This window comes from Chrysemys picta, chromosome 7, assembly GCF_011386835.1.
Source record: "Chrysemys picta bellii isolate R12L10 chromosome 7, ASM1138683v2, whole genome shotgun sequence".
NCBI classification, from domain to species: Eukaryota; Metazoa; Chordata; order Testudines; family Emydidae; genus Chrysemys; species Chrysemys picta.
This window is the reverse complement of record NC_088797.1, coordinates 108,483,831-108,498,522: the sequence shown is the minus strand read 5'-3', so window position 1 is coordinate 108,498,522 and position 14,692 is coordinate 108,483,831. Positions and strand designations below refer to the sequence as shown.

At 39.3% G+C, this 14,692-nt stretch overlaps 1 long non-coding RNA gene across 1 annotated transcript; it reads left to right on the top strand.

The window, feature by feature from the left end:
• Window positions 1–10,878: 10,878 nt before the first annotated feature.
• On the top strand, window positions 10,879–14,491 carry LOC135972948 (uncharacterized). Its single transcript, XR_010589562.1, has 2 exons — window positions 10,879–11,160; window positions 12,565–14,491. It is a non-coding gene; the product is annotated as an uncharacterized LOC135972948 (long non-coding RNA).
• Window positions 14,492–14,692: the final 201 nt, after the last annotated feature.

The window sequence follows — 14,692 nt, the reverse complement described above, 5'->3', positions numbered from 1 at the left end:
AGTCACTTATCCCAGATCAATTGGTACCTTAGACCTTACACCAAAGACAACTCTGGTAGCCAATTATAGTAAACTAACTAAAGGTTTATTAGTTAAGAAAAAGGAATGAGATTATTGAGAGGTTAAAGCAGGTAAATTACATCTGCAGGTGAATCACAGTCTATAATTCCAAAGGGTAGCTGATATGTAGTAATCTGCCAGTTTCCCAAAAATCTCTCAGGGCTACCCAGAATATCTCTGGGGATCTCTGTCTTCTCATTCAATTATTCCATCCTGTTAGAATCCAGACAGTCCAGAGAAGAAGGATCTTTCCCTGAATCCATACTTATAGCTTCTTTTCACAGAGAACAAGCTGACAGGGACTCTACCCACATGGGCTCTTCCTTTGATGACAAAGAGTGAGGAATGCATTTAGATGCTTTGATCTCCGATCATCACACACAATGACCACTTGCTTTGAAATTAGAACATTTCTATTACCGTTCTTCATTTGCATTCCACAAAGCTTCTTTCTCATTTGATGGGTTATTTAGTTACAGGGGTATATGCAGTGTAAATGTTAGCTACTGCATTATAATGGAATACAGATAAGTGAAAACAACGCATGTAACATCCCATTAGCTTCCATGAAGTTTAAACACCACATACGCTCTTATCCATTTAGCATGCACTTTGCTCTATAATTCACAAGTGAATTGGCCTAGCTATGCATTTGTAAGTAATCAGTGAGGCCTAGAGCTTTGGCATGAGCTGGTACCTGGTCTGCCAGCATCACACCATTATTAACACAAGTAATCCCAATGTGACTACTTATGTGAGAAACTGCTCATTAAAAAAAAAGGTTGTCATAATACAGCCTTCCATAAATAATACAGAGCCAAATCTTAGTTCCACTGAAGGCACTGGCAAAAATACTATTGACTTCAGAGTTACTAGAATTTGGTCATTAAGGCAGCTATCTTCCAGGCAAGAAATCCTGTACCAGATTCTAATCTCAGTCACACCAAATGTCAAAGTACCTTCATGGCAGGCATTAGAATTACTCTGGTTCTATACTAACGTAAAGAACAGAATCTGGTCCCCACTAATCTTTATATTTGCCTTAAAAGTGCCTAATGGCTCCAAGACTGTTGTTATGACAATGGAGTCAAGTAAAAGTAAGTGGATGTTGAAGAGAGAAGTTAATTCCTTGGATAGATTTTTTTATATATATATGTACATGAAATGATGTTGAACTCTTTATTCCAGAAATGACTAAAAAACATGTTAAGAGCTAGAGTTGGTTGTAAATTCAAAAAAATTCAAAATGCTGACACTTTTCCACAATTTTTTCAAACAAGCCTTATTAGAAGCAACTTGTAAAGTCCAGTTTTGCTTTAACTCATTCATCGATTCAGAAGAAACCTGACTGAGCTCCAATAGCAAAATAATTTACAAAGCAACACCTTCATCAGAAACTTGTAACTTTAATGCTGTCAGCCTCTTTCAGCAAACAAATAAATACATCCAGGTTCAATCGAATTTTCTGCGCTGTGTTAAGAAAGCTGGGCATATTTATTTGAGAAACTGGTCCTTCCAAGCTTACCTGTCTGCTGGATCAATACTATTGCATATAATTAGTGAACAAGTACAAGATAGGAAAGCAGCTGTTCGACCTTTTTTTCTTGTCAGCCAATTTCCTCACCATGTATGTCCCAAATAAGGCTGCTCCTATCCTCATCCCGTTTTAGTTAGTACAAATTTCTTGGATGGCTATCACACAGTCGGGGCCTATCCTGCTCCCAGTGAAATCAATGGGACTTTTGTCATTGACTTCAAAACATGTAGGGTCAGGAACCTAGAAACCAAAAGCTGCTACTTGTTACCTATTGGTCTAAGACATATGAATTATATTGGAAGGCAAATGATGTACAGCTCAGGCAATGCCAATAAAAGATGCAGCTCTCTTCCTGCCTACAGGCTCCAGCATCATTCAGACATTTGGTCAGAAAATATGTACTGACAATATTGCAAGAGCAAACTGAAACAACAAATCACAGGAATATTGATCACTGAAAGTTATGTCTGATCACATGGAAACAAGTGACTGCAAAGAGCGGATTCTCGCTTTGGCTGCATTTCAGCCTCACCCTGCCTTTCCCAGTATCTGCGTGCCTGCCACATCCACCTCCAGAAGGAGATTTGGGTGAAAAATAGCAGGATTAGGGTGAAAAGTGCCAGGCACTGATGGGATGGAATGGACACAACCAGACCAATAAATGGCTCTGTGTTATGAGACCTTATTTTTGGCTTCAGGGTTTAGGGTTTGTAGTACATGGGAAACCATATTAAAATATCCAAAGGCATCAAGTTGCAGGGCAGGGTCAGTTCAAGCACATCTGCTCCCCCTGCAGATCCATTCAAGTGTAAGATCAGAGAAAACCTGCCCACCAGGCACTATTATCTGTGGGGCAGAGGACCTACAGTAGGGGAGGGATGGGACAGGACATTATCAATCATAGGAAGAGAGGGGAAGGCACCTAGGAACCCACCCACCCACCCGTAGGATCACTATCATCCCCCTGTAAATCTGATTCCACTCCCAGGGGATGGGTGCATTCACAGCTCTGACACCTCTGCTGAGAATCTGCCGCTTGGAGGCCTAGAATGCTTCAGGTTTTACACAATGCCCAGCACCTTACTCCTAGTATGTGGAGTGAAGAACTGAGCATGTTCAGAACAGTGTCCCATCCAAACAGGGTCCCCAGCTGGTGCAGTTGTGCGGCCCACCAGCAGCAGCCCCGGAGCAGAGCAATGATAGTCCATCTCTACATAGCTCTGGTGTAACAGCATGGAGGATATTGCATTTTGTTGTGGGCACCTCAATAGCAGACAGAGAGGGTGACAACCTGGAGGGAGTTGAGAGAAGAGTAAGGGCAGGCCTACACTTAAAAAGCTGTAGCACTTCAGTGAAGACACAAGTATGCCAACAGGAGAGATTTTCCCATTGGCATAGTTAGTCCACCTCTACAAGAGGCGGTAACTATGTTGGCAGAAAAAGCTCTCCCATTGACATAGCACTGTCTACACTGGGGGTTAGGTCGGCGGAACGACATTGCTCAGGGGTGTGGATTTTTCCCACCCCTGACTGACGTAGTTATACCAAAGTACATTTGTAGTGTAGGCCTGGGCTAACTGTAAGATACTTAAAGGAGTAACAGCACTTTTCCTAATAGATCTAGCAAAGGACAGGATGTTCTTCCTTGTTTGATAATTGGTTCTCGCTGAGCTGGATGGGTGTGTAGGCATGCATCTCACACTGCAGCTTCTCCCCAAGAAAGCACAAAGATGCCACAAAGAGGATGGGATCCCTCGATAACTTAGAGCTCCCTGAAAAATAAGGGGAAAGGGGGAATGGCCTCTTTTTATGATATTTTATTCCCTTTTTTGTCAAATTTTAAGACCAGATTTAGTCAAATTTTCAAAATTATAAACTTTTCAACCAGCTGTAATTAATCCTCCCGCAACTAGTGAGGCCAATCTAATCAATGAGGACACTAGGAGTAATCAGCAATTTTTATGCAGATTTGGTTTAATCAGCATTAAAGACTTTTCTGGGCTTATTGGGCACATTAATCTATATGGTTAATTCTGTGATACTAGGATGGTGGGAGCAGTGTCTTGATGCAGTGTAGCAGATGACAAAATGGTACCATCCATTCTGCGTCTTATGGGAAGTAAAACTCATGGATTGTTGCGTATGCTCATAGCACCAGTGAAGCCAAAAGAGAAGTGATATATGGAAATTTTACTTATTTGACAAAGGCCTTTTTCTCCAGAACCTCTTACCATAGCAGAACATTTACAGTTCCATAAGCAGAAGCAGACATCTACGGAGCCGGGAAGTGCACATGTGGCAGAATTTAAGACGTTAAGCCAGAAATGTGAATTTGGAGCAGATTTGTATAATCCTTTGAGGGATCATTTGGTGTGGGGTCTGAGAGACATGACGCTGTACAGAAACATTTGCTAACAGATGTTCATCTTACATATACTTGAGCTGTAGAAATTGCTGTGAGATTGCAACACATGAGTCAGAAGAAATAGCCTAAGGTAAAAGTGATGTACACCAAATTAATGCCACTTTAGCCAAAGGTCAGATCAGGCTAGTGAATTTTAAATGGCTTTGCAGAGGCCTAACAGACTGTAAAACAGATGGTTGGTTCAAAGTGGAGTTGTCAGAAATGTCAGAAAATAAGACATGTTCAGCGTGTGTAAAAGTAAATGCAATTGTGTAAAATTCAGGTGACAAATACAACAGATTGGATTATGTGTGAGAGATCACCTGCTAGAGCTAGTGACAGTAACTATAAGGTAGCTAGTATGACTATATACAGACTCTGAAGAAACTCACCTCTTATTTGGCTAGAACTACAAGTGGATGGGAATCATTTAAAAATAGAACTGGACACAGGGTCTGAAGTTTCCATTTTCTACTGGAAGGATTATGAGTAGTTACTTAGAGCTATCCCATTTCTACTTACTATGGCCAATCTTTGGGAATACACAGCTGGAATTTGGGAAGGAAATGGATAGATCATATTAAGCTAGACTGGCAGGACATTAGAGCAGTGTCACAGCATATAGTTCTACGCCATGGAAGTGATTTAACAAAACTTCTGGAAAAGCAAGTTTTCATTAGTGATGTGGATAAACTAAAGGATATTCAACTCACTTTAATACTGGAAGAAGGATGCCAGCCACATTTTTAAAAGGCCTAGCAAATGCCATATGCTTCCAGGCCAAAAACTGTTTTGACTATAATGGAGAGATTAGGACATGAAGGAGTTGTGCACTAGGTAGATCAAAGTAAGCAAGCAACACCAGCTGACCTGTATGGTTATTTCTAATTAGCAATCCTGTTTTAAAAGAAGACATACTCCTTACCCTGTTAGAAGATATCTTTGCTCCATTACCGGGTGGGCAGAAGGTCAGTTTAGCTCATGGTTATTTACAGATGGAGCTGAGCCCTGAATGGTATGCATTCTTCGTAGATAATAACCCATAAAGGACTGTTTTCAGTTTAATAAACTTCCCTTTACAGCAACATCTGCCCCCAGCGTTATGAAAGAATCATAGCAAAAGTGATTCTGTCATGGTGCCTATGATAACGTCCTGATACTGGTATATTTGAGTAGTTTGGTTATTGTTTACGTGTCTTACTTTATATATTTGTTAACACAACAGTATATTTGTTTCTCAACTACTTTCTCCCCACTGTCAGTTTGTTTTACTTAGGCAAGTCAGACTTTATGTGATTCCCCTCAGGGCAGTGATCATAACTCGTATGTTTGGAAAGTACCTAACATACTGTGGATATTACCAGAAATTAAATAGTGGTGGTTGTGGTAAGTTTTGCAAGAAAACTCTGGAATGCGGTGTTATCTAAATAATACCTTCACAGGATAAACTGATGCAGGACATTTCAGAAACCTAAGCAGAGTGTTATTGAGGCTGGAAAGATATGAGCTGAGAGCAAACAAGGCCACATGTGAATTCTTTCAAGAGGAAACTGAATATTGTGTGCATATGCTAGATGTGAAGGGCCTGCCTAAACTGGTGAATAACGTAACTGTTGTAGAGAAGGCCCCTTGTCCTAACATTGCACAGATCATCTCCTTTTTAGGATTCGTAAATTATTATACTCTTCTTTTGCCAACCTTGCAATAGTCACCCACTCTGCTTTAGCTGCTTAAGAAGTGTAGAAAATGACAGGACTTACAGCCTTTGCAGAAGCACTGAGGGAATCCAAGAGAGTTATAACTTCAAATAAAGGATAAAACTTTCAAAAGCATCTAAGTGACTTAAGTCCCATTGACTTTCACTCCCAAATGCCTAAGATTCTTTTGGAAATGGGACTTACGCTCCTAAAACCATTAGGCACTTTTGAAAATTTTCCCCACTGTAGGGGGACCAGATATCCTGGTTTTATAGGGACAGTCCCGATATTTGGAGCTTTTTCTTATATAGGCTCCTATTGCCCCCCATCCCCTGTCCTGATTTTTCACACTTGCTGTCTGGTCACCCTACCCCACTGTGCTCATGCATTCTGATGCAGGACTTGCCCTGGGATTGGCTTGTGATGCCTCATGCCATGGCATGGGAGCAGTGCTGTCCCGTGTTCTGCCTTGACAGTTGTGAGTTGTATTTACATCTCTTTCATGAACACCAACCAAAAGGAGTTGTGCAAATAAATAAAAGGGACGAGCAGTTCGATGGAGGAAACTCAGAAGTTTCACTAATACTTCTGTGGACAACCTCTAACCTATTAACAAACCATCAGCCTCTGTCATATGTATTCAGCCAGAAACAGGACCCCAGTTATAGCTGCTACATGTTTGCAACACTATGCATTGTTCTTAAGTGAATACCAATATAAAAAGGAACATATGAACACAGCAAAGCGTTCAAATGCTGACGGGGTCGACTATCCCCAGTGAGCGTTTAATTAACATCTAGAACAGACACATCAGATGTATTTAATATCTCTCAAATAGGAACTTTGCCAGTTACTTGTGCAATGCTGAAGAAAGCAGCTAGGAATTATCCTTGTTTAGTAACGGTATATGAGGCTACTCTGAAAAGAAGCCAGTAGAAGTATATTCTCTCCTTAAAGTGAGAGGAACTTGCCATTCATGATGGGTGCCTAATGTAAACCATTTGAACAGTCATCCTACCCTATGTGTACACTATGAACTATGGGTGTGATTCCCAGGCTTGTGTCCACATACTGCAGTAGCTGATGTAGTAGCACGAGTAGTGGCATCAGAGGCATGGTTAAGCCAAGCCGAGTCCAAATCCACCTGAAACTGATGGGTATGTACTCAGCATGGCTCAGCTATACCTCCAATGCCCATGCTACACTGGGTAGCTACCACGCCTACGCTACTATTTATACTTACTCTAGCTAGATGAGAGCTAATGCGAGTCTGTGTACACAAGCAGGGGAATCACACCCCTAGCTGGTAGTACCGATGTAGAAAGCTATAACAACATGTGTTGGAAGAGCTGCATTTAGGCCTTTTGGGGGTGATTAAAATGAAAGGTTTGGCAAGAAGCTGTGTTTGGTGGTCAAATTCAGATAGCCAGTTGAACAGGGGCCCAAAGGATTTATAGTATGTCTGCCAATATAGAATGCACCAGAAGAGGCACTAGACCACCCTTGTGAGTAGCTGAGAGAACCATGGGAGCACATACTTATGGATTGCAGGGGACTTATCCGGGGCCCGGTGCCTTTGTTATGATCCATGCCTGTTCAAAATGGCTGGAGGTATTTTGTTTGTCATCTACAACATCAGCGTATACCTGTAACATACTACTCGTTTTGTTTGCAAAAACTAGTATCCAAGAGCAGGTTGCTATTAATAATGAACTCATCATCTACATAATCAAATTTCCAGGAATTAATTAAGTTTAATGGAATCAAACATCTACTTGTAGTCCCATATTATCCATTCTCCAGGGGTTAGGCATAACGGTTTACTCAAATGTTAAAAAAGAGGAATAGGGTGTATGAACTGAGAAAAGAACATTATTAAAAAAAACTGACTAGCTTCTCCTTTGGTGGCAGAAATGCTCCACACAGCAGCACAGACCAGTCACCCTCTGCTTTACTTTTTGGATGAAAGCTTCATTTTCCACTGGATCTCCTTAAACCAGACCTTGGAAGATCAATTTTTAAGAAGCAAATAAAAGAAGCTGTCATTAGACAATATGACCTCTTATATAAATTGTAGATGGACATAGTATGTGACTTGAGCTGACTATAGACTCCACAACTCAGCACCACCACAAAATCGCACCCCACAAATTAGGAACAAGACTTCCAGGGTCACTTTCAAGTCAATATTACCCACAGAGAGACAGCTGCCTACCCATCTTAAAGTTTACAGAAATGTAGATTTTACTACAGTGCTTGTTTACATTCCATACAGCATTAAAGATAAACATGTAATATTATTTAAGTATTATACATCATTAATGTTGAGTGTTTGTTTGTGTTAAGGGAAGCTGAGATTTTTGGTGGAAGAAACTGAACTGGAATAAGTAATAGAGTTCCCCTAATGGTGGTTCTATCCATATAGCAAGGTACAGGGTGTTCTTATGTTTTTGCTGTTGTGGTGTTAATAGTTTGTTTTTGTGTGTGTGTGTGTGTGTGTGTGTGTGAGAGAGAGAGAGAGAGAGAGAGAGAGAGAGCGCCTCACATGGAAGACCTACAGAAAGCTTACCCACGAAAGCTTACGCCCAAATAAATCTGTTAGTCTTTAAGGTGCCACCAGACTCCTCATTGTTTTTACAGCAACAAAAGATATTAGAGAGCTAAACCTATCATGTGACGACAGTAAGAAACATAATCTCACTTTCTTCTAATACTGAACAGAAGCTTTAGATGAATAAGAACCTGTGCAAAACTATATTCCCGCTCGCTGTCTATTTCCCTGTAAAATGTTCCCCTTCCTCAGCCCCTGCCTTGCTTCCTGTTGAAGATTGAAACAGTACATACAGAGGCACTGACTTATGAGGAAAGATTAGAAGATATATATGTTTAGCTTGGCTAAGTGATGACTAAGAGGGGACAGGGTAACAGTCTGCTATTGTCTGAGGGTGGCAATACCAAGGACAGAGAGGAATTATTTAGGGTGGCGGAAAAAGTTAAGTGGAAATAATGTGATTAATTAGGCTCCATACATTTCCTGACAGTGAAATCTTTTAGATTTTAGAATAGTTTTTCAAGAGAAGTGATATTTAAAAGTAGCCAGGACAAAGCACTGGGAAAAGGTAAATCAGAGCACATTCCTACACTGGGCTGAGAGAGACAGGGTCAACCTTGGTCTCTTACTTCCATTGTTCAGAAGTAGTAGTATTACAGTAGTGCCTATACCTCCATCTGATGTGTAACAGGACGCAATGTGAAGTCTGCCTCTTTGTCCTTATAATGCTCCATATTGATGAAGTCTTTCAGGAGTCTCAACAAAGATGTTACCTAGATATAACTGCGTTATATGAGGCAGTTTTGGCTCAGTGCAGTTTCCTGGCGCATAGTGCTTCTCTATATGTAAACTGAATTTGAAATGACCATTCCTGCTTGAAATCAGCATTTTTTAGCCTCCTGCTAGCGGTTCCCATATTGCTGAGAAGTGACATCGTTTTCATATCTGCACTATGCAGGCCCTGTGTTAAAGTCATAAGTCAGCTTGCATCCCGCTTTCATAATGGTTTAGCATCAAAAGCAGAGGTGAACTATTTTAACTATAGGTGATTTTTTTAAACTCAGAACTAATTGATGCATTGCAGCATCACATAAGAAGAATATAATAGAAAAGCCAAAGAAGTAAGGTCTCACACATTACTAATATACTTAACACATCAAATTTTAAAAGATTAATATGTAAAGCGATGTGTCATAGTGGACAGAGCATGGGACTGGGAGCTGTATTCTAGTCCCAGTTCTGCCACTGGCCTACTGGGTAACCTTGGGCAACTCACTGCACTGCTGTGTGCCTCAGTTTCCCCATCTGTAAAATGGGGATAATGATACTGCCCTTCTTTGTAAAGCACTTTGAGATCTACTGATGAAATGCAACATATAAAAGCTAGGTATTAGTAATAGTAGTATGCATTTAACATTCAGCAATCAAATAATGTATAGTCTGATAAGTGAAGGGGCTGATCCATTAGGAAAAGAGTCCAGTTTTAATCTAGATGCAATCTTATATTAAATAGTCAGAGTTAGAGGTTTTGGTCCAGGCCTGTATCTAACATTCATAATTAATACCTTTTTCCTAGTAACATAAAACCAGAGTGTGACCTTTCTGGACTTCCATGGGACTTCTCAAGTGACCAGTAGGAGGAAGGGGTCACAATCTCAACCATAACAAGCATCCAGAATTTGGCAGACTGTGCAATAGGATTTGGTGGGTGGAAAGCTAGTTTTACCATTCCTCCCCCCAAAAAAGAGAGTGATGCAGTAAAACAAAGAAAAACCTACAAGCTTCAGTGATATTTGTTAGACAATTATATATGCTTAGTCTCCAAATGGATAATGTTCAGCATTCAGAGTGGAAGTGGCTATTGAGATAGATGTACACAATAGAGAAATGTGTCACGTGGGCTTTATCTAAGGACCCCATCCAACTTTAATAGATATGGAAAGGGGTCTATTGACTTTAACAGGAATTGGCTCTACCCCTAAAAGTTCCCCCTGATGGAACAAGCTGTATGCTAAGGAATGGATTACATTTGTTTTAATAATAAAGTGTAGCTCTGACTTTAAAATATATTCTAGTTCTGTTCAGGTCAGTTTAGAAATGTTAATTTATTTCTCATTCATTGTAGAGGTTAATCTCACCCGCACAATAGGTCAATGCGATCTGTAAACTAAATTTGTGATAGAAATGCAAATGTTTCCATTTCTGCGCTGACCATCTGTAAAATTTTCCTTTGTAAACCGGGAAAAATAACAAATTGTCGTTCATTTTTCTGAGCTCTATTATATTAGTGTGTCGTGTACATTAAATCCTGTAAAAACAATCATATTAGCCTGTTTTATGAGCTGCATGGCTGCACCAGGGACTCAGGAGGCATAAGGAACCCAGACCCTGTGAGTGGAGAAAGCAGCCATTGCTGGACAGAGGTGATGAGTTGGTAGGGTGACCAGATAGCAAGTGTGAAAATCGGGACAGAGAGTGGAGGGTAACAGGTGCCTATATAAGACAAAGCCCTGAATATCAGGACTGTCCCAATAAAATCGGGACACCTGGTCACCCTATGAATAGGTGAAGTTTTAACTCAGGCCACCAGTTGTCCTGAGCCAACTCAAAAGGGGAAGTCATCTATGCCAGGAAAAATATTGCACTGCTTCCTTTCCCCCGTGCAATTGACAGAAGTGCGCAGCCATGCTAAGATAATAAGTGTAATACAACTATGAGATCTTTGCCACTGCTGGCAATTTTTCTTTTTAGAATTATACAATCTCCTTTTTTATATGAAACAATGCAGAGAAAGAATATGGTGTTTAAATAACTTTGCAAGAACATAATAATACCCTGCACCTACATAGTCCCTTTCATCCCAGCATTTCAAAGGGCTTTACAAAAGCTAAATCTATCAACACTCTGAGAGGTGAGTAATATTGTAATAATTTTAAATGCCTAAACTGAGGTACAGAGAGGTTAAATTATTTATCCAGCATCAAATGGTGAGTTGATGGTGATACTGGGAATAGAACTCAGATGTCCTAGTTCTTGATCTTGTGCTCTAACCACGGGGGGGGGGGGGAGGGAAATGATCAAAAAGCACACTGCTTTCCAATGTATTATGTGCTCTAAAAGTATGTAATGCTGATTAATGGTGGTTGTTTTATAGGTAAATATGAGTGTCAATGAAATGTTAATGTGACATTTCCTCAGAATGAGGACAGTGATTTAATTATGTAAAGATCCCCATTAATTAGGTTTTCTAATTGCTAGATTGTTTTCTAAGACCCAAAATTATTAATGTGATTTCTGGCAATAATCTAGATTCAGACCTCTTTAGAGAGTTCGTGTATTCCTAACATTCTCCTTTGAAGATGAGTATTTCCAGTGACTATGATACTATATCATTAGCATAGTGATAAGTTTGGTTTTGTTACCATATCCCTCACTAATGTCCATACAAATTGTACATGTTTTACTAGAGATGAGCCTAAACAGAACAGCTGAACCAAGAACCCTATTAGCGTCAACAGAGTTTCCTTATGTTACACTGCTGTCATCAAGAGCAGAAAGGCCAATGGCCCTTAGAGCGAGTTCTCTACTTTGAGCTGGGGTGGGGGAAATGGCAAAAATGTGCACATAACATTTTTCTGATTATTTTCAAAATTTTGTTTTGATGGAAATTTTCTGACCAGCTACATTCCCATCTATCCTCAAACTGAGCTAAATTAACTAATACACTAGAAATAACAGTACAGGCATTGGGCAGTAGAAACAGATCCTGAGTAGACTGTTCTCTTTAGCTACATGGGAATGCTCACTGCAATCTGATGAGACAGCCATATTGACATCAAATGGATATCTCACAGCAGCAGCTTTCTCCTACTTACAGTTGAATACTTCTATTAAAAATCTGCTACATCCTATTTCCCTGATACTCTAATCACCCTGTTTTCAGTGTAGGTTACTGAAATGTTTTGTGAGTGTGTATGAAGCCAGGTACGACCCTCACTAGGGTTTTTTTAGTGAAGAGTGAAATGCTGTCAGATTGTCTCAGTCAGCTACGAATATCCTCAATTCTACTAGTTCCTGCATAATATTACTGACACAGCAGCTCGCTCCTATTACATAGTCAAAATCAGGAAGTTGAACAAACTCTTTTACAAAAGATTGCCCTTCTTACCTGCCCTGATTTACTTCTCCGCTTTTTTGACACACAGTCCTTAATGACTGGATTGTGATTATGTGGGGACTTGTGACAAATGAAGTGCAAATTCTGTCCTCAGACATCTGCAGTTGTTAATATAATCACTGTCAGTTCCTGTTTCAGACAGATCAATGCCTATACGTAAAGGAAGTCCAGACAAAGTGATAATACCGTGATAGAGCAATATGCCAATTCCCTCTTTGAAGATAAATTTGCCTATGTCCTCCATGACTACATCTAAGCTCAGACCCTGGAATTTATGAATAAACAAATCATGGGCTTCACAAAGAGGAAATCATCTGTTGACAGAGGAGTCTCGAACTAATGGAAACCATAACATGAATCAACATTATAGGTTACGATTGATCAAGTTTGTCAGAATGAATTGAAGTTTCTTTAAAAACCGTTGTCTCAAATCAATTTTAAATCCTGTACAAAGCACATCACAGCACTGTATGCCAAAGTGTATGTTAGCACATTTTATGCAGCCCTAGTTTTGACTTAAGTTATTACTTTGTACCATATTTATAGTAAATTAAGAATACCCTTTGACAGAATGACTGATACTTTAATCCTACCATTTCCCTGTAAAGGACATATACTTTCTTGCACAGTAGCAGAATAGATGCCATGTTACTTTAAATTGTGTACATCAGTTTTGGAGTAGAAAGCCACTGGTTGTAAACCATGTGTCAAAATCAAGTAAGCAATTAATTGTGACTACAGTATGTTCACCTCAGTCTCGGCTATTGAATCAGTCTGTGTAACTTGCTTGTGATAAAATAATTGTTTCCATTAGCCAACCTTGTGAACCAGCCAAGGAACCAAATGTGCAAACTCTCCATACCTTTCAAGCACAGCCAGTTCTATATAATGGTCACTGCACCTGAAGCTGATCTTTCCCCCCCACATATTCTGTGAACGTTCTGATAAAACAAATTGTTTGATTTACATCTTTAACAAATAGGGATTTTTATCCCCATTTCCCCCTAAAAACAACCATACTGACTGCTTTGGAGTCACAGCAAAAGACTTTACAGCCATGTTTCTGGTAAAGATGTCACAAACCACAGTACATGTAAATGATGAATAGGTATCAAAGCATACAAGCTTGTTGAAAGGTGACATATTTTCATGCTGGCCATTGATCCAAATTCAGCAGTAAATGGCTGTACTTTTATATAGGAAAACAGCAGTTTGGCACACATTGCACAAATTGTAAAACAGCAAAAGTCCATGGCTGTCAATGACACAGTCCATTGTGTGTCTTTTGTCATAAATTCTGAGTCCTCATCATGATGACCAAACTCTGTAACATAATAGTATAAAGCACCATCACAAACTAAAACATTATGCTTCACTCACTTTAGCAAGTAAATATTCAAGGGGTCTGAGATCTGACTTCCCAAGTTGTCTGAACAATTTATTCCTCTCTATCTTGTGGTAAGAGGGGACAGGGAACAACATGGCAATGAGCACACAAATTAGATGTGGTAAAATGTATACATGTAATTGCACACACTTAATTTTGAAAATTGAGCCCTACATGTTGATAATTTTTAAAACTATTAAGAATATTGTTTTCAAACATGTCTTTGTGGTAGATCACACTGAGACTTAAAAATCAAGCCAAGTCAGAAGATTGTACTCATGTACTTTAACTTCTGCATGTAAATTGTATACAAAAAGCCAATTTGCATGTTATAGGAAATTGTATATTGGATTAAATGAAACATGCATAATATAGAGATAATATTTGAAGGAATAAGCACAAGATGGCAAAGCTATGGCTATGCTTTCAACCTTAATTATGCACTTCCTCATTTCTGAACTTTTGAATTCTTGTATTCCAATATTGCATTAATGTGAGCTTTTTGATGAAAAACACATACACCCAATACCAGAAGAATGTTATGTGTTTATACAAATCAAGCAGTTGTCAAATAAATTGTTTTGAAATTGTTATTTTAATTATTTTAAATGAGTAGTTTGGCCTGTAATGATTGAAAATGGGATGTTTTTATATGAATAAAGCATAGTTACAAATCAATGTCAGTAGCCCAGTTTCCTAAATGCCATGTGTTATCAACAACACGTTTCACAGCTTCTCTGGTTATGTCGAACACCCAGCATTGTTCAGTATTACTTTTTTTTAATGTTCTGCTTTTATTTTGGACATATGTATTTGTACTCCCATGTATAGTAACATTTATTACAAAAACGGTTGATGTATAGCTGTTTTCTGGCATAT